At 41.1% G+C, this 20,917-nt stretch overlaps 2 protein-coding genes and 1 pseudogene across 4 annotated transcripts in view; all 3 read left to right on the top strand.

Annotated features, from left to right (window-relative positions):
- LOC127420295 (zinc finger protein 501-like) overlaps window positions 1–20,917 on the top strand; it is a 379,903-nt gene that overhangs the window by 92,923 nt on the left and 266,063 nt on the right. For 2 of the 3 annotated variants that reach the window (XM_051662476.1, XM_051662477.1), the window contains exon 1: window positions 207–328. The exons of the other annotated variant lie outside the window; for it this stretch is intronic. The gene's annotated coding sequence lies outside the window, so the exon portion shown is untranslated. Of the gene's footprint in view, window positions 1–206; window positions 329–20,917 lie in introns of those variants that run through there. 3 annotated transcript variants of the gene reach the window in all.
- LOC127420314 (zinc finger protein OZF-like) overlaps window positions 1–20,917 on the top strand; it is a 60,701-nt gene that overhangs the window by 1,011 nt on the left and 38,773 nt on the right. The gene's annotated exons all lie outside the window — the stretch shown is intronic.
- On the top strand, window positions 207–12,342 carry LOC127420301 (zinc finger protein 721-like; annotated as a pseudogene).

Genomic DNA, 20,917 nt, shown 5'->3' with positions numbered 1-20,917 from the left:
CTGGACTGCAGGAACCTGATGAAGATGAGAGGAGAAACCACAGCAGAGGAACAACAGAGTGATGATGATGATGATGAAACCACAATAGAGGAACAACAGAGTGATGAAGATGATGAAACCACAATAGAGGAACAACAGAGTGATGAAGATGATGAAACCACAATAGAGGAACAACAGAGTGATGAAGATGATGAAGAAACCACAGCAGAGGAAAAACAGAGTGATGATGATGATGAAACCACAGCAGAACAACAACAGAGTGATGAAGATGATGATGAAACCACAGTAGAGGAACAACAGAGTGATGAAGATGATTTTCTTCCTTCAGGTACGTTTCTTTCTGTAATGTTTTACACTTTTATAAGAACACCAGAGAAGTCACTGACAGCATCTATGGATGGCAGTCGCTCTGACTGATTGAGTCTTGGAGCAAACAGACTGCTTGATCTTTCAGAATGTTGATAATACAGTTGTCTGTTTCTAAGTAACAAAAACTCAGCTGCAACACTGGATGCCTCTTTGAATTGTGCCTTCAAATAGTTTAAAACAGTAGCCTTACCTGCATCAAAATATTGTTTCTGTAACACTTCTACATTTTGAATATTTTTTTCTAATTAAGCAATTTTGTCCTTTCGCACTTTAGCAACTTTAGAGGAATAACATATACAACTACCTCTAATTGCACATTTTGTAACCTCCCAAAGAGTATGGGGATTAACATCTGGAGTATTATTAAAATCAGTAAAATTACTAAAATGTTCCAAAAACTCTATCTTGAAGAATAAACATGTTAAAACACCAATGCTTAAAACAGGACGTACTTTAATTTGGACAGGACCATGATTCTCAACAGATAAGAAAATAATCAGTTCTGGAGAAACATTTATGATGTCCTGAAAAACAAGTGTACTCCCTTACAATAAGTTTCCTAATAAATCAGCTGTGTACAACATTTAAATTATGGATGTGCACGGTTACTGTTTTTAACATTCGGTTAACTGTGAGGTTTTACGAACGGTTAATCGGTTTTTCGTCGGGACACAGGAATAAAATGAAGAAAATTTCCTGTACTCAGAATAGAAGCAAATAAAGTGCACAGTGAGCTATGAGCCTAAAGAGCACAATACATAGATGCTCAAAAGATAAAATCTCATATTAAAGTCAGACAAAAACACTCAAACTGTCACTGCCTGTATTTGCGCTCTGCCCTGGCAGGTTCACATTTCTGAGGCGTGGAGTTAAACTTCTGTGGTTAAATACTCTCTTTGGGGTGTTTGATTTTATTTTATTTTTTGTCTTATCTGTAGATTTTAATGATTTGGCAGTTAGGGTTTTCACTTTAACACGGATATAAGTTACAGTGGTTGAATGGTACGACCGACAAAACTACAGTATTGTAAACAAATGTAACAGTATGTCACCTTAGAGAGACAAAGCAAAACTAATTAAGAGAGTTTTTCACTTGGGGTAATGTTATCCATTTTCCTAAGGCAAACTTTGGCCTGTTAAGGGGTCCTTCAATGCTATTGAGCCTAAGACACTGATGAATGGTGGTGTGAAGGGCTTTGCTTTAGTTTCAGAGTCTCTTTGGCTGCTAGCAAAGAAGAGGCAGGATTATTTTTTTTTTTTTTGTGGAAGATGGCTGCAGGGAATTTCGATGCTCAAATGTCAGAATTCAACCAGAAGTCAACTCCAAGATGAAATTTGTCTGCTCTGCTTTTACTGTGCGCTCTTTTTTTTTTTTTCTCCCCAATTTGGAATGCCCAATTCCCAATGTGCTCTAAGTGGTGGCATAGTGCCTTACCTCAATCTGGGTGGCGGAGGATGAATCTCAGTTGTCTCCACATCTGAGACCGTCAATCTGCAGTTATCACGTGGCTAGTTGAGCGTGTTACCTCAGAGACATAGCGCGTGTGGAGGCACATTATAGCGACCATGAGGAGGTTACCCTATGTGACTCTACCCTCCCTAGCAACCGGGCCAATTTGGTTGCTTAGGAGACCTGGCTGGAGTCACTCAGCACGCCCTGGATTCGAACCCGCGACTCCAGGGGTGGTAGTCAGCATCTTTACTCACTGAGCTACCCAGACCCCCCCCCCCCCCTTAAGATCCAGTCAGTATTGCAATGGTGTGGTTGAGGGCCAGAGCAGAAGCTTAGATCTGAAGAGACTTCCATTTATCGCTGAAGGTGAAGCTGTATTTTATCCCTCTGCATCAAAGACAAGCACCTCCTGACAGAAAAAGCAAAGAAGGCTGCAAGCACTTGCACTGCTCAGATTGTCTTCTCATTCCATCTCATTCTGAATGGCTGCCTGGATCTGATGTGGGTGCTGATTATATTATTTAGGGCTGCCTGCTTGGACCGCTGTTAAAGGTCTAGTTTTGTACCCTCTCCATCCAAATGCTATAGAGCTGACACTGACCTAATGTGACAGAACGTGTCTCCATTTCTGAAGCAGTTGAAGGAGCAGCTATCCTAGTGCCCAACTGCTGTATTTACCCAGACTGTTGTTGTCTTTTTGGTGTAGGGAGGATTAAAGAAAGTGGACAGCCGTTCAAACAGAATTGGTTGCAGTGGGTGTATGACCAGTCATGCTCGTAGTAGCAGATGCTGAGGAGATGAAAAGAGGTAGTTAATCCAGTGGGGAGGGACTTGTGTACTCAGTTTTAAAGTTGCAAAATGTGCAATAATTTTCAGGGCCTGCTACCAAGGTCCACATTTGGCACACATGGCCATGGATTCCACTTGTTGGTGCACTTTTGCCAATGTATCTGAAATATGTCTTTGAGCACCCCTTTTCCAGTACCCAAGGACCTGTTCACCTTTTATCGTGCATATGAATGAAGATTTGATTGAAATATAGCCTGCAGTACATTGCTTGAAATCAGCTGCAGTTGGACAGATATGCGAAAGGTGTACCATCTTTGTGCTTGTGTTATTTTACAGTGCTTGAGTGCAACCCTTCTAAATCTTCTCTGACTTAACCACCCTCTGGTATGCTCAAAAATAGTTTTCCTCCAACAGCATTAATGCCTCAATTCCAGACAAGTACATTGTATGAGGTTTATAAATTAACCTCTTGCATGTACAGTGCATCCTGAAAGTATTCACAGCGCTTCACGTTTTCCACATTTTGTTATGTTACAGCCTTATTCCAAAATGGATTAAATTCATTATTTTCCTCAAAATTCTACAAACAATATCCCATAATAAAGAAGTTTGTTTGAAATCTTTGCAAATTTATAAAAAATAAAAAACAAAATCACATGTACATAAGTATACACAGCCTTTGCTCAATACTTTGTTGAAGCACCTTTGGCATCAATTACAGCCTCAAGTCTTTTTGAGTATGATGCTACAAGCTTGGCACACCTGTTTTTGGGCAGTTTCTCCCCTTCTTCTTTGCAGGACCTCTCAAGCTCCATCAGGTTGGATGGGGAGCATCGGTGCACAGCCATTTTCATATCTCTCCAGAGATGTTCAATCGGGTTCAAGTCTGGGCTCTGGCTGGGCCACTCAAGGACATTCACAGAGTTGTCCCGGAGCCACTCCTTTGTTAACTTGGCTGTGTGCTTAGGGTCGTTGTCCTGTTGGAAGATGAACCTTCACCCCAGTCTGAGGTCCAGAGCACTCTGGAGCAGGTTTTCATCAAGGATGTCTCTGTACATTGCTGCATTCATCTCTTCCTCGATCCTGCTGCCACCACCATGCTTCACTGTAGGGATGGTATTGGCCAGGTGATGAGCGGTGCCTGGTTTCCTCCAGACATGACGCTTGCCATTCAGGCCAAAGAGTTCAAACTTTGTTTCTCATGGTCTGAGAGTCCTTCAGGTGCCTTTTGGCAAACTCCAGGCGGGCTGTCAGGTGCCTTTTACTGAGGAGTGGCTTCCGTCTGGCCACTCTACCATACAGGCCTGATTGGTGGAGTGCTGCAGAGATGGTTGTTCTTCTGGAAGGTTCTCCTCTCTCCACAGAGAAATGCTGGAGCTCTGTCAGAGTGACCTTCGGGTTCTTGGTCACCTCCCTGACTAAGGCCCTTCTCCCCCGATCGCTCAGTTTGGCCGGGCGGCCAGCTCTAGGAAGAGTCCTGGTGGTTCCAAACTTCTTCCATTTACGGATGATGGAGGCCACTGTGCTCATTGGGACCTTCAATGCTGCAGAAATTTTTCTGTACCCTTCCCCAGATCTGTGCCTCGATACAATCCTGTCTCGGAGGTCTACAGACAATTCCTTGGACTTCATGGCTTGGTTTGTGCTCTGACATGCACTGTTAACTGTGGGACCTTAGACAGGTGTGTGCCTTTCCAAATCATGTCCAATCAACTGAATTTATCACAGGTGGACTCCAATCAAGTTGTAGAAACATCTCAAGGATGATCAGTGGAAACAGGATGCACCTGAGCACAATTTTGAGTGTCATGGCACAGGCTGTGAATACTTATGTACATGTGATTTTTTTTCTTTTCATTTTTTATTTTTAATAAATTTGCAAAGATTTCAAACAAACTTCTTTCACGTTGTCATTATGGGGTATTGTTTGTAGAATTTTGAGGAAAATAATGCATTGAATCAATTTTGGAATAAGGCTGTAACATAACATAAAATGTGGAAAAAGTGAAGCGCTGTGAATACTTTCCAGATGCACTGTACAGTTTTGGCAAGAGACTTCTCGCACAGAATCATGCCACTTATTCTGATTTCTCCAAGAAGTAAATGACACTTGTGCCATAACACACGTTTTATGGGCATCTTATCAGCTATGTTTGTGTTCAGAATATCTTGATATAAGTAAACATAGCTCCAGTGATATACAAAGACATGGACCATTCTATTCTGTCGTATTGATAAGAAATTTGCTTCGATAGACCCTACAATCTTAATTTTCCTTTTTTTTTTTTTTTAATACACCCCTTCTCCTCTGGCGACAAGCCCAAACAACTTATAAAAATCTTCACATAATTGATGCCCCAAACTGGCCTTTGTTAAATTGTTAAATTTGTGGGCAGAGTTCCAAGATGTTTATCATTAGCAGGTCAACACATACCAATGTTAGTGAGTTTCAGGAAACTACTGAAGACTGTTACTGCAATTCTTGATCACTTGAAGGTGAAAATTCCAAAATTGCTGAGCTGCTCTGTTAACAGTCTGCCATATTTTTTTGTTTTCCACTTCTTGCCATGAAATGATCAAAATATAGCAAAAATATTAATCACAGATAACTCATGACTTCATTCTTTATGAGGCCTATGCATTGAAAAAGATTAACTTTTTAAAAAGATTTGATTCCAGGTGTGTAAATGATTCTTGGGAGAGTCGATAGATGATGACTCATTTCTCCAGAAGATATGTACATTTCTGGGAATGTTAACATGACTAAGCAACAATCAATATACAGTATCTTTAAAACCTTAGCTTTTCTTGCAAAGGGATTTTCCGTGCAGCTTGGCCTCTGCTGTTTTGTTTATCAGGAATCAGCAGCATGACAACACTGAGCCCGATATGCATCCTAGATTGCAGACAATTGCCAAGAAGACTCCAGAAAGTCTGACAAAAGCAACTCTGGTGTGATGGGATCTTGGGGTGGGTGAATTTGTGGACTGACAGACTGCGTAAGCCAGAATTCTGTCTGATCTGAACTTAATCCACAAGTGCTGCTTCTCTGTCTTTGTTTGAGGTGATTCGGTGATCTTGAAGTTTGCACAGGAGGATTTGGGGTGTTTGATTTTTAAATTATTTTATAATCAAATGGCATTGAACTTGTCTAATTACTGTACGTAAATAAGCACACCAGAGCAAAAGAGATAAAAACTCTCTTTCCTGGACAGCCTGGAATCATGATTAATGGTGCAGTCCTCTATGCAACCTGAAATTCTTCAGAACGCAGCACATTGAAAGAAACACAGTGCATGTGTTTTGAGATGCATTGATAAAAATGTACATGCTTTTTAACTTTCCTTTCATACATTTCCATAAAAATGTGGCGATCCTGCATGAGATGCTGAAAGAAAAAAAAGAGTGCCAGTTAAAGATGTCCGTTGAGGAGGAGGGCATGGCCGGGCTGTAAGGATGGACGCCTGGCGCTGAGTTACCTCAATCAGCCTGGAGGGGAATGAGGAGGAGCCGGAGAGCCAGAGAGAGAGAGAAAAGAAAAAGAAAAAATGACTCACGACCATGCCGCCCACCCGAACCTCAGCCAGCTGGAACACCTCCGTCAGCGACGCCGGGCAATGGCACTTGACTCGCTCAGCCGTCCCTTGGCCACTGCCGACTGCCGCCTCCTGGTGGACCACATCAGTAGCCTGCTGATAAACCGCTCTTATCCCCCTCCCAGCTGATTGGGGTAACTCAGCACCAGGCATCCATCCTTACGGCCCGGCCATACCCTCCTCCTCATCACAATGTGTTAAGACATCTATTACATGTGTAGAATAACCTAATAGTGATTTAGGTATTTGTATAGTGGCGCGTCGAATGGTTAACCAGAAGTCGACTATACCTGTACATCCCTAATTTAAATAAGCCATAAAATCTTTGAAAAATTTAGATGCAGTGGCTGTATAAGTAGTAAGCATACCATCACCAGATCTATCCAAATGATCACTGCAAGTTTAAAATCTGCACTAATAAGTATTGAAATATTCCCTAAAGTCAACAGTTTAGTTTTTGTCAAAAAAATAAAAATAAAAAGATTGTTCAAAAATATTGGGAGCAATTGCAGACATCAGTATATATTTAAATGTATTCAAAGTAATTACAACATAACAGAATCTATTTTCTGCATTTATATTTAATGTTTTCTTAGAATCTGGTTTGATCTTCATCTTACAATAATGAACAAACACAATCAGTTTTAACTAATTTCACACAAATTATTATATTGATCCATTACATAATGAATACATGATTCAAACATTCACAGTGTAGGTTAGAAAAGGTATGTGGACCCCTAAGTTAATGCCGTCAACAAAAGCTAATTAGAGTCAGGAGTTTGCAAACCTGGCATCCAATTAATGAAACGAGATTGGAGGGGTAAGTTAGAGCTACTTTGACTTATAATAAGAACTCAACATTTTGAGTCTGCTATTAACAAGAAGCATTTGCTGACGTGAACCATGCCTCGCAAAAAAGAGTTCTCAGAAGACCTATGATAATGAATTATTGCTTTGCATAAAAAGGATGATACAAAGTTATCTCGAAGAGCTTTGATATTCATCTGTCCACAGTTAGACAAATTGTCTATAAATGGAGATGATTTAGTACTGTGGGTACTCTCCCTAGAAGTGGCTGTCCAGCCAAGATTACTCAAAGGGCACACCGCAGAATGCTCAGTAAGTTAAAAACTCACTGCTCATGAGTCTACTATACGGAAAAGATTAAAATAGCCATGGTGTCCATGGCAAGACACCACGAAGGAAGCCACTGCTTTCCAACAAAAACATTGCTGCACGCCTGAAGTTTGCCAAAGACCACCTTGACACTCCAAAATGCTACTGGGAAAATGTTTTGTGGACTGATGAAACTAAGGTTGAATTGTTTGGGAAGAAAATGCAGTAAAACAGAGCAACATGAAACATCATCCGAACGGTGAAGTGCGATGCTTTGCTGCTTTTGTGCCTGGACCGCCTGCCATCATCAAGGGAAAAATTAAGTCCCAAGTTTATCAAGATATCCTACAGGATAATGGCAGGGTGGCTGTGCGGAAGCTAAAGCTCAGTGCTTTTTCATAAATGTATACATAAATGCGCTTAATTCCAAAGGGATGACATACTTTTTCTTGTCACCTTACCACATCTACAGATGCAGAATATTTGCACAAATGAACAGAAGCAAAGCTATATAAATTTATAATAGATTTGCAAGTGCACAACACCCTATTTGAGCGTGCACACGCACTCTTTAAGCGAGAGCAGGCAGATATCATAAGAGCGCAGTGCATGTATTAGTGCGTGTCAAGTTTTGATAATCCTTGTGCGAGCAGAGGGATTTGCGCTCACACAGCTGGTACATGGATGCACTCTCGCATGACATGCATGTGCTCTCGACATTTAATTATATTATAACCCCATAGAGCTAGAGGACTGTGGTCTTTTAAGGCCCAGGTATACTTTGTTTTTGCGAGTACCGGATCGGCTTGCGCCTGGTCGACCGCGTTGCCTTTGTAAGTATACTCTTCTGACCGTGAGTGAATACGAATACGTTTGATGCATGCCCACTACAACTTCTTTGTGATACTCTTTTAGTACAGTCAATAGCAGGCACATGCTTAAGCGACGTGCACAGCTGAGGACTGCGTGCGTGGGTCAAGCAAATCTAGGTGGTGCGCGGTCAAGCCGCATAGGTTGTGCTGATTACTAGGTTTGGGAACCTTATTTTCTTTACAAAATAATGGAATTGGATGATCTTCTTGAATTTCAGTTCTGTTAATGGTTCCCTTGCATGAAGTTTTCAGCGATGCAGCTGGAACACTGTTCTAAAATACAATAAAAGTGTTTCCAGCACCGCATTTCGACAGCAGCGCTGCCCTTTACTGGGTCAAAGCATAAAACACACAAATGACTCTTATTAGCCAGCTCTGTTGAATCAACAGAGCGAAAAAGACAGCACTTCCAGAACGGTCCGATTCTCGAAAGAACGATTTAGATAAGCCGGTTCTTTTGAATGAACAGCGCGAAACATACAGCGCTTCCGGTCTTGTCCAGTATAGTATTAATCTTACTCTGATGTGCAAGTTATGAATGTCCAACTCGAAATCAAATAAGAACTGTTGAAGTCTTACAAGCTTGAAGTCCTCATTTGACAACAGAACACAGTCTAAACTGTCTCTGGAACCGTTACTGTTATGTCATGTGACTTTAGACCTGTGAGACTTTAATCAAGCAGTGCATTTACTGACTGGTTGTTCAACAATGTTTAATTAAAGATATATGAGGTTTGTAATACAAGCAATTTATATATTTTTCTAAAAAAAGGAATGAATGAAATATGCCATCACATTTCTTGTTTGATTAGATACACTCCAGATATAGCCTAGTTAGGAATAATTATTGGATTGGAGGTATGTCTCTAAAAAGTCAGCAAACACACCTTTTACAAGAATTGTATTACATTTATTTCTGATTTGTTATATCTGCTCTGTAGAAATCTTAAATGATCTTATCGTTTGGCAACAGACTGCAGAAGACAGTAAATCCAATAAGAATTGCATTTCTCATTTTCAAATAATTCTTCCTCAAAAGTACTAAATGAACTACTGGAACCGTTAAGGAACCGGAATCGTTAAGAGGAATCGGAACCTGAATTGTTAAATTCCTAACGATTCCCATCCCTACTGATTACACAATTTGCATCACACATACTGTGGGCAGAGTGATCCTCGACCCAGACACCCGAAGTATACTTTGTCCTTTAAGCTATTAATTTTAGTTTATCATTACATTAAATTTATACTGTAGTTATTTATCTTTCGATTTTACTTTGTAAATTTACGATCATTCTTCTGTCCTCCCCTGACATGCTCTCGACCCCAGTTTAAAAACATTGAAGAATCAAAAAGATTTATTTATTTTCCATGATGATTCAGATAGATTGCTTTGTATTGCTTTGATTTGTGATGTTTTAATCTTATTGCATTTAAAGCCAACATTTGGAAAGGGATCATTCTGTCAAATTAGGCGATTTGAATTTTCATTTTAATAAATATTTTTTATTATTTCTGCGCTGTTCAGCTTGTAGAGGGTGCCGCTCGCTCACGCAGCACTAACTGAAGCGTTCAATGCAGACTGTATTTTAAAACGCAGCCTTTTGTCCTTGCATGATTACTAAACCGAAAAAGATGATTTCAAACTTATTTCAGTCCATCATGCAACCTTGATGGATATCATATATACCTTGTGCACAGACAAAAATATCACAAATTATTATTGGATGTTTTTGTTCTGCTATTAAATTAGGTTTCTATTTGATGTTTCACATTTGTCCCCCTTGAATTGATTTTTTGTCAATTTACTGTGTTCATTTCAGAGCTGATGGAAGTGAAAGAGGAAGGTCAAGAACTGAATGAAGTGGAGAAACTTCATGATTTAATAAATGTTGAAGAATCTTTGAGTTGTTCAAAGACTAAGAAGAATTTCTCACAGAAAAAGCCTAAAAGAAAAACACATAAAAATGTTTTTACCTGCTCTCAATGTGGAAAGAGTTTCAGATATAAAACCTGTCTTAATATACACATGAGAATTCACACAGGAGAGAAACCTTACACATGCCAACAGTGTGGAAAATGTTTCACAGATGCATCCTATCTAAATAAACATCTCCACATTCACTTTGGAGAAAGAGCATTTGAATGTGTTAAGTGTGGAAAAACATTTGTTTTGAATTCAGTCCTAAAACAACATCTGGAAACACACACAAATGAGAAGCCTAAGTGTTCTTTTTGTGGAGAGAGTTTTGCAGGCCTGTTCTATTTGAAAGAGCACCAGAAAATTCATACCAGCGTGAGCGCCCATATGTGCTTTGAATGTGGGAAGACATTTATTACAGCTGGCATATTGAAACAGCACCAAATAATTCATATTGGAGAAAAACCTTACAAGTGCTCACACTGTGAAAAGTGTTTTACTCTGTTACATAACCTGAAAACACATGAGAGAATCCATACTGGAGAAAAACCTTACAAGTGCTCACACTGTGAAAAGAGTTTCACTCAGTCACAAAACCTGAAAACGCATGAGAGAATCCATACTGGGGAAAAACCATACAAGTGCTCACACTGTGAAAAGAGTTTCACTCGGTCAATATACCTAAAAGAACATGAGAGAATTCATACTGGAGAGAAACCTTACAAGTGCTCACACTGTAAAATGAGTTTCACTCAGTCACAAGGCCTAAAAGAACATGAGAGAATCCATACTGGAGAAAAACCTTACAAGTGCTCACACTGTGAAAAGCGTTTCACTCTGTTACATAACCTGAAAACACATGAGAGAATCCATACTGGAGAAAAACCTTACAAGTGCTCACACTGTGAAAAGAGTTTCACTCAGTCACAAAACCTGAAAACACATGAGAGAATCCATACTGGAGAAAAACCTTACAAGTGCTCACACTGTGAAAAGAGTTTCACTCTGTTACATAACCTGAAAACACATGAGAGAATCCATACTGGAGAAAAACCTTACAAGTGCTTACACTGTGAAAAGAGTTTCACTCAGTCACAAGACCTGAAAAAACATGAGAGAATCCATACTGGAGAAAAACCTTATAAGTGCTCACACTGTGGAAAGAGTTTCACTCGGTCAATATGCCTAAAAGAACATGAGAGAATCCATACTGGAGAAAAACCTTACAAGTCCTCACACTGAAAAGAGTTTCACTCAGTCACAAGACCTGAAAAAAACATTAGAGAATCCACACTGGAGGAAAACCTTACAAGTGCTCACACTGTGAAAAGAGTTTCACTCACACAAAACCTGAAAACACACAAGACAATCCATACTGGAGAGAAACCTTACAAGTGCTCACACTGTGAGAAGAGTTTCACTCAGTCACAAGAGCTGAAAAAACACAAGAGAATCCATACTGGAGAGAAACCTTACAAGTGCTCACACTGTGAGAAGAGTTTCACATACACACAAAACCTGAAAACACAATAGACAATCCATACTGGAGAGAAACCTTACAAGTGCTCACACTGTGAAAAGAGTTTCACTCGGTCAATACGCCTAAAAGAACATGAGAGAATCCATACTGGAGAGAAACCTTACAAGTGCTCACACTGTGAAAAGATTTTCACTCGGTCAATACGCCTAAAAGAACATGAGAGAATCCATACTGGAGAGAAACCTTACAAATGTTCACATTGTGAAAAGAGTTTCACTCAGTCACAAGAGCTGAAAAAACACAAGAGAATCCATACTGGAGAGAAACCTTACAAGTGCTCACACTGTGAAAAGAGTTTCACTCGGTCAATACGCCTAAAAGAACATGAGAGAATCCATACTGGAGAGAAACCTTACAAATGTTCACATTGTGAAAAGAGTTTCACTCAGTCACAAGAGCTGAAAAAACACAAGAGAATCCATACTGGAGAGAAACCTTACAAGTGATCACACTGTGAAAAGAGTTTCACTCGGTCAATACGCCTAAAAGAGCATGAGAGAATCCATACTGGAGAGAAACCTTACAAGTTCTCACACTGTGAAAAGAGTTTCACTCAGTCACAAGAGCTGAAAAAACATGAGAGAATCCATACTGGAGAAAAATCTTCCAAGTGCTCACACTGTGAAATGAGCTTCATCTGGTCAAAGTCCCTGAAAACACATGAGAAAATCCATACTGTTTAGTTGTATATAATTATTGTGATGACTCCACCACAAGATGGCAACACCTTTAAACATTAGACTAGATGCATGCATTGGCGTTATTATGTTGTACAACTCACGTCATGAAAACATGTTATGTTGTTCTGTATTGTTGTTCTTGTGTTCCAAACTATACTACTATATGTGAACCTTTTCAGAGGCCATGTGTTGAAGTGATTCCCCCCGCCCCGACCCCCCCCCACCCCACCACCCATGAAATCTTAGTCTCTTCAATAACATGCTGTAAATAGTTCCCAGAGCACGTCTGTTTTTTACAATGTGTTTTCTGGAGTACGTAGTTTTCCATTCTGACTAGTGGGCAATTTCTTTGAATGAATTTTAAAAGTTCAATACAAGTTAAGCTCAATCAGCAGCATTTGTGGCATGAAATTCATTACCACAAAAAATAATGTTGTCTCATCCCTCCTTTGAAAAAAGAAAAGCAAAATTTGAAGTTACAAAAACACTTACAATTTAAATGACTGGGGCCAATTTTTGGAGGGTTTAAATGCAGAAATGTGAAGTTTATAATTTTATAAAAGCACTTGCATTTATTCTTCTGTATTATTTGAGCTGTAAAGTTGTTTAACCCTTGTGTGGTGTACATTTGTGCTTCCACTTTTTGTGTTCCCAGTCAAAAATGACCGGCCCACTAAGGTTGTTAATAAATCTTTCATATTACATATATTATTCCAAGATATTGGATTAGATCTTTTTGTCAACTTCTTTTTTTAGTAATTATGACAGGTTTTGTACTTGTTTTGTTTTAAAAAAATTAAAAAATTATATATATATATACATATATATATATATATACATACATTTGTTTGTTTTTTTTTGTTTTTTTTTTATTGATTGTAGGATTCACTGAATTGAATGGGCTCGTGTGGGGCACTCTGTGCTGAAAGAAATAAATAATAATTATCTAATAAATTAAAAACCACTTGCTTGATCTGTACAAAATAGATAGACAGTTAAGTCCGGAGTTGCTTATTACATGTAGCCTACGTTTGTTCATTTTGCGCTCGCAGTTTTGGTGGTTGTTGATAATGGCAACTTTTGATTTGAGTTTATAGATCAACCAAGTGTTCAAAATCAAAAGTAACAGTCAGTATTTGGTGTGACCACCAGCTGCATTAAGTACTGCAGTCCTCTTCATGGACTGCACCATATTTGCCAGTTCTTGCTGTGAAAGGTTACCCCACACTTAAACCAAGGCACTTGCAAGTTCCCGGACATTTCTGGGGGGAATGGCCCTAGCCCTCACCTTCCGATCCAACAGGTCCCAGACATGATCAATGGCATTGAGATCCGGGCTCTTCGCTGGCCATGGCAGAACTCTGACATTCAGGAAATCACGCACAGAATGAGCAGTATGGCTGGTGGTATTGTCATGCTGGAGGGTCATGTCAGGATGAGCCTGCAGGAAGGGTACCACATGAGGGAGGAGGATGTCTTCCCTGTAACTTACAGCATTGAGATTGCCTGCAATGACAACAAGCTCAGTCCAATAATGCTGTGACACACCAGACCAGACCATCACGAACCCTCCACCTCCAAATCGATCCCGCTCCAGAGTACAGGCCTCGGTGTAATGCTCATTCATTCAATGATAAACGTGAGTCCAACCATCACCCCTGGTGAGACAAAACCGCGACTCAGTGAAGTGCTGTCCTGTCTGGTCCAGCGAAGGGGGGTTTGTGCCCACAACATTGTTTCCGGTGATGTCTGGTAAGGACCTGCCTTTCAACAGGCCTACAAGCCCTCAGTCAAGCCTTTCTCAGCCTATTTTGGACAGTCTGAGCACTGATGGAGGGATTGTGCATTCCTGGTGTAACTCGGGCAGTTGTTGTTGCCATCCTGTACCTGTCCCGCAGGTGTGATATTCGGATGTACCGATCCTGTGCAGGTGTTTTTACATGTGGTCTGCCACTGCGAGGACGATCAGCTGTCCTTCCTGTCTCCCTGTAGCGCTGTCTTTGGGCGTCTCACAGTATGGACTTTATTTTAAATTATTGCTCTGGCCACATCTGCAGTCCTCATGCCTCCAGGCAGCATGCTTAAGGCACGTTCAAGCAGATGAGCAGGGATCCTGGGCATCTTTCTTTTGGTGTTTTTCAGAGTCAGTAGAAAGGTCTCTTTAGTGTCCTAAGTTTTTATAACTGTGACCTAAATTGCCTACCGTCTGTAAGCTGTTAGTGTCTTAACGACCGTTCCACAGGTGCATGTTCATTAATTGTTTATGGTTCATTGAACAAGCATGGAAAACATTGTTTAAACCCTTTATAATAAAGATCTGTAAAGTTATTTGGATTTTTACAAAATTATCTTTAAAATACAGTGTCCTGAAAAGGGACGTTTCTTTTTTTGCTAAGTTTAGTTAGAGGCTCAAGATAGACCTCAAGCGCGAAGAGATGAACAGCAGCAATAGCTTGATGTATATCGCATTGATGCAGATCCAGAAATCTGAATAAGAGAGTTAGAATTACAGGCTGATCAAATAGATTCGGGCGTATCCAAAAAACCATGTGTGTCGGGAGGTAGTCCTGAGTCTGGGGCTGCTGTTTGGTTATCAAACCCCACAGCAGTTGCAAGTGACTCAGTTGTTCCAGCATCCATTGCTACCTCAGTATTAACAGATTCTTCAACTGTTTCCTGTTTCTCCTTTTAGTGTGGTAAAGAACATTGCAATAGTTCCACTTTTCCATGAGAAAGAGGTTGAAGGAAAAGCGCAGAAGGTGTGTGCTTCTATCTCTTTAGAAGAAAGCGTTCAGTATTAAGCTGTAAAAAATGCACTTCTTCGTGCATATGAATTGGTGCCTGAGCATTATAGACAGCATTTTTGCACGACAAAAAATCTGCCTCTCTGAGTTTGCCCAGAAGAAAGGTATACTGTTTAACAGGTGGATTAAGGCATGTAAAGTCACGGATCACACTTCTTTGTGTGAGCTTTTGCTCATTGAAGAGTTTAAGAATTGCGTTCCGGAACATACTGTGCAGAAGGCAGCCGTCCTGGCAGACGAGTATGCATTCATGCACAAAATCGTATTGGCTAAGCGTTCATTTGATTCTGGGTACATTTCACAAAAAGATAATGAATTCGAGATAATGAGACCTACTCCCCCTAGCCCGAAATTCCAAAAAGAATGTGGCTATTGTCATAAGGTTGGACATACTATTGCAGAATGTCGCAATTTAAAATGGAAACAAGAATGACATGATTCTCCCTTAGCCCAACCTCGTGGGGTGGTTTTGGTGAAAACTGTGGCTCCACAGCTGTCTCCTACTCCATCGGTAGCCCCATGTTTTCAGCCTTTTATGTTTGATGGTTTCATGTCTTTGACCAGCCATGTGGAGTACCAGAAAGCTGTGAAAATTCTGCATGATACGGGAAGCTCTCAGTCTTATATATTGCTTGATGTTTTGCCTCTTTGTGCGGAGTCCGCGTGTAACGCCAGCACTATTGTCCAGGGCATTGAAATATGTTTCGTACCTGTCCCTCTCCATTGCGTCTGGGTTTCATCTGATTTGGTGTCTGGATGTTTTATTGTAGTGGCCCATTCTTCCTTTCCTATTAAAGGTATTGATTTTATTATGGGAAATGTTATTGCCAGAGGTAAAGTAATGGCAGCTTTGCATGTTACCGATACTCCACAAACTAGTTGAGTGTGTTACCTCAGAGACATAGCGTGTGTGGAGGCACATTATAGCGACCATGAGGAGGTTACCCTATGTGACTCTACCCTCCCTAGCAACCGGGCCAATTTGGTTGCTTAGGAGACCTGGCTGGAGTCACTCAGCACGCCCTGGATTCGAACTCGCGACTCCAGGGGTGGTAGTCAGCATCTTTACTCACTGAGCTACCCAGGCGCACCCCCCCCCCACTGTGCGCTCTTAAGATCCAGTCAGTATTGCGATGGTGTGGTTGAGGGCCAGAGCAGAAGCTTAGATCTGAAGAGACTTCCATTTATCGCTGAAGGTGAAGCTGTATTTTATCCCTCTGCATCAAAGACAAGCACCTCCTGACAGAAAAAGCAAAGAAGGCTGCAAGCACTTGCTCTGCTCAGATTGTCTTCTCATTCCATCTCATTCTGAATGGCTGCCTGGATCTGATGTGGGTGCTGATTATATTATTTAGGGCTGCCTGCTTATTATTTTGGACTGCTGTTAAAGGTCTAGTGTTGTACCCTCTCCATCCAAATGCTATAGAGCTGACACTGACCTAATGTGACAGAACGTGTCTCCATTTCTGAAGCAGTTGAAGGAGCAGCTATCCTAGTGCCCAACTGCTGTATTTACCCAGACTGTTGTTGTCTTTTTGGTGTAGGGAGGATTAAAGAAAGTGGACAGCCGTTCAAACAGAATTGGTTGCAGTGGGTGTATGACCAGTCATGCTCGTAGTAGCAGATGCTGAGGAGATGAAAAGAGGTAGTTAATCCAGTGGGGAGGGACTTGTGTACTCAGTTTTAAAGTTGCAAAATGTGCAATAATTTTCAGGGCCTGCTACCAAGGTCCACATTTGGCACACATGGCCATGGATTCCACTTGTTGGTGCACTTTTGCCAATGTATCTGAAATATGTCTTTGAGCACCCCTTTTCCAGTACCCAAGGACCTGTTCACCTTTTATCGTGCATATGAATGAAGATTTGATTGAAATATAGCCTGCAGTACATTGCTTGAAATCAGCTGCAGTTGGACAGATATGTGAAAGGTTTTTCTTTGTGCTTGTGTTATTTTACAGTGCTTGAGTGCAACCCTTCTAAATCTTCTCTGACTTAACCACCCTCTGGTATGCTCAAAAATAGTTTTCCTCCAACAGCATTAATGCCTCAATTCCAGACAAGTACATTGTATGAGGTTTATAAATTAACCTCTTGCATGTACAGTGCATCCTGAATGTATTCACAGCGCTTCACGTTTTCCACATTTTGTTATGTTACAGCCTTATTCCAAAATGGATTAAATTCATTATTTTCCTCAAAATTCTACAAACAATATCCCATAATAAAGAAGTTTGTTTGAAATCTTTGCAAATTTATAAAAAAACAAAAAAAATCACATGTACATAAGTATTCACAGCCTTTGCTCAATACTTTGTTGAAGCACCTTTGGCATCAATTACAGCCTCAAGTCTTTTTGAGTATGATGCTACAAGCTTGGCACACCTGTTTTTGGGCAGTTTCTCCCCTTCTTCTTTGCAGGACCTCTCAAGCTCCATCAGGTTGGATGGGGAGCATCGGTGCACAGCCATTTTCAGATCTCTCCAGAGATGTTCAATCGGGTTCAAGTCTGGGCTCTGGCTGGGCCACTCAAGGACATTCACAGAGTTGTCCCGGAGCCACTCCTTTGTTAACTTGGCTGTGTGCTTAGGGTCATTGTCCTGTTGGAAGATGAACCTTCACCCCAGTCTGAGGTCCAGAGCGCTCTGGAGCAGGTTTTCATCAAGGATGTCTCTGTACATTGCTGCATTCATCTTTTCCTCGATCCTGACTAGTCTCCCAGTTCCTGCCACTGAAAAACATCCCCACAGCATGATGCTGCCACCACCATGCTTCACTGTAGGGATGGTATTGGCCAGGTGATGAGCAGTGCCTGGTTTCCTCCAGACATGACGCTTGCCATTCAGGCCAAAGAGTTCAAACTTTGTTTCTCATGGTCTGAGAGTCCTTCAGGTGCCTTTTGGCAAACTCCAGGCGGGCTGTCATGTGCCTTTTACTGAGGAGTGGCTTCCGTCTGGCCACTCTACCATACAGGCCTGATTGGTGGAGTGGTGCAGAGATGGTTGTTCTTCTGGAAGGTTCTCCTCTCTCCACAGAGAAATGCTGGAGCTCTGTCAGAGTGACCTTCGGGTTCTTGGTCACCTCCCTGACTAAGGCCCTTCTCCCCCGATCACTCAGTTTGGCCGGGCGGCCAGCTCTAGGAAGAGTCCTGGTGGTTCCAAACTTCTTTTTTTGGCTAATATTTATGCACCTAATGTTGATGATCAGGGCTTTTTTATAGATCTTGAAGGGATGTTGCAAGCCGCTGGCACCCCTCATGATATAATATTGGGAGGAGACTTTAACCGTTTGATGGACTCAGTCCTTGACCATAGTGAAGCAAAAGTGTGCAAGCCCCCTAGAGCAAAACTGATGCTTCACAGGATGTGTAAAAATCTTGGTCTTACAGATATTTGGTGACTTTTCAACCCATCTGGGAGGGACTATAAATTTTTTTCATCAGTCCATAAGATTTCCTCTAGAATAGATTTTTTTATATACCTAAATCCCTCATTTCATCTGTTGTTGATTGCTCAATTGGAAACATTTTAGTCTCAGATCACGCCCTGGTGTGTTTAGAGGTGTTGCCGCAGATGGAGAAAAGGAAATAATATAGTTGCCGCTTTAGTGTATCCCTTTTGCAAAATCCTGAATTCCAACAAATGCTAAATGCTGAAATTAATGTCTATATGGAGACCAACTGGGCCTCAGTATCCTCTGTGGGTGTGGCTTGGGAGGCACTTAAGGTGGTTCTTAGGATCCAGATAATACAGTATGCCGCATTCACCAAAAAATCCAAAGCACAAGAACTCGTGGAATATTAAAAGTGCTGAGGCAAAGCTGAAGCGCCCGAGTTGACCCAATTGAAATACAGATATAATACTATTTTAGTGGAGTTTTGGCTATTCAGGGCAAGACAGTCATACTTTGAGTTGGGGAACAAGGCAGGGAAACCTCTGGCTAGATATATAAAACAGAGAGTCTTTTTCTACCATTCCCTCAGTGAAATCTGCTGGTTTACCTCAGCCATTGATATTAATAATGCTTTTAAAGAATTCTATCTTGATCTCTATAGTTCCATGTTTTAGTCTACTGATGAGGATATTAGAAACTTTGTGGAACTATTAGGACTTCCTAAACTGATGACTGAGCAAAACAATTCCCTTGATTCTGAGATAACCTTGGAGGTGCTTGGCGAGGTAATTAAGGCCTTGCCTACAGGCAAGTCTCCGGGGCCAGATGGCTTTGCCACTGAATTTTTTAGATCTAATGCTACAGAACTGAATCCACTTTTGCCAGAAGTTTATCCGGAATCATTAAAGAATGGTAAGCTTCCACCAACTATGACACAAGCCCAGATCAGTCTGATTCTTAAAAAGGACAAAGATCCAAGTGAGTGTAAGAGTTACCATTCAATTTCCCTGATCCAGCTAGACATTAAAATATTGTCTCAAATTTTGGCTAACCAATTAAGTAAAGTTATGGCATCTCCTATACATTTAGACCAGGTGGGGTTTATTTGGGGCCATAACTCTTCTGATAACATTAGACGTTTCATTAGACTATTCCCTGCGGCATCCATGCACAACTCCCCACACGCCCCACTGAGAGCAAACCACATTAAAGCGACCACGAGGAGGTTATCCCATGTGAATTTACCCTCCCTAGCAACCGGGCCAATTTGGTTGCTTAGGAGACCTGACAGGAGTCACTCAGCACGCCCTGGATTTGAACTCGTGACTCCAGGTGTGGTAGTCAGTGTCTTTACTTGCTGAGCTACCCAGGCCCCCCAGGATTATTTTTTAAAGATTTTGGAAATGTATGGGTTCGGGAATACATTTATTTGGTGTATTAAGTTACTTTATAGACACCTGGTAGTGGTAGGTTCAAATGAATGGATTAATTTCAGATGATTTCCCTCTTGATAGGGACACCCGGCAGGGTTGCCCTCTTTCCCCCTTATTGTTCTGTCTTGCCCTGGAACCATTACAGCTGCGATAAGAAAGGATGATGATTTTCCAGGGGTAGTGGAGGGAGGTGTGATGTATAAGCTTTTGCTTTACGTAGATGATGTCTTATTATTCGTCTCTGATCCTACTAGATCTATGCCTTGCCTTCATCCTTGCCTTAGGTCTCCCCAAGATTTTGTTTTACTATTATGTTTTTGGTCTCAGATATTTGGCACATTGGCCGCTTCTACCTGAGAGAGCCTCTCGCTGGCTTTTTATTGAACAGGAGGTCCTTGCCACTATCTTGCCATTGCAAAGTCTTTCTACCAAGCTTCCCGGAGAAGTAAAGGCACATCCGTTATCTCGCACGTGCATTTAGTGTGGACAGAAGTTTCCCACGTGTTCAATTCGGACATTTACCTGAACGTTGCTGCAAGTATTTGGTTGAATCCTAAATTATGCAGTAATAAGTCCCCTTTCTGCTGGACAGAATGGATTGAGTAGGGTGTTGCTACGCTGGGTGACCTGCATGAAAATGGAGCATTGAAATCCTTTGAAAATATAATACAGTGGTTTGGGATTCCCAGATCTCAATTCTTTAGATACTTACAGCTGCGCCATCTCTGTACCACCTTTGGGTGTAGTACACAGCCTCCTAAAGCAGCAGACACTCTTGAGATGGTACTTGCTGCTTTTAGAAAAGGTCATGAAGCTTCAGTGTACAATTCCTGGCAAATTCAGAGTCTAGGGGATGGGGTTTTAACATCTCTTAAGAAGTTATGGGAGAGAGACTTGAATTTAGTACTGGAAGATGGAGAATGGTGTAGGATTTAAAAAAATGTCAAGT

This window comes from Myxocyprinus asiaticus, chromosome 29, assembly GCF_019703515.2.
Source record: "Myxocyprinus asiaticus isolate MX2 ecotype Aquarium Trade chromosome 29, UBuf_Myxa_2, whole genome shotgun sequence".
Taxonomy (NCBI): domain Eukaryota; kingdom Metazoa; phylum Chordata; class Actinopteri; order Cypriniformes; family Catostomidae; genus Myxocyprinus; species Myxocyprinus asiaticus.
The sequence above is the reverse complement of the archived record's forward strand: the minus strand, read 5'-3'. Positions and strand labels throughout refer to the sequence as shown.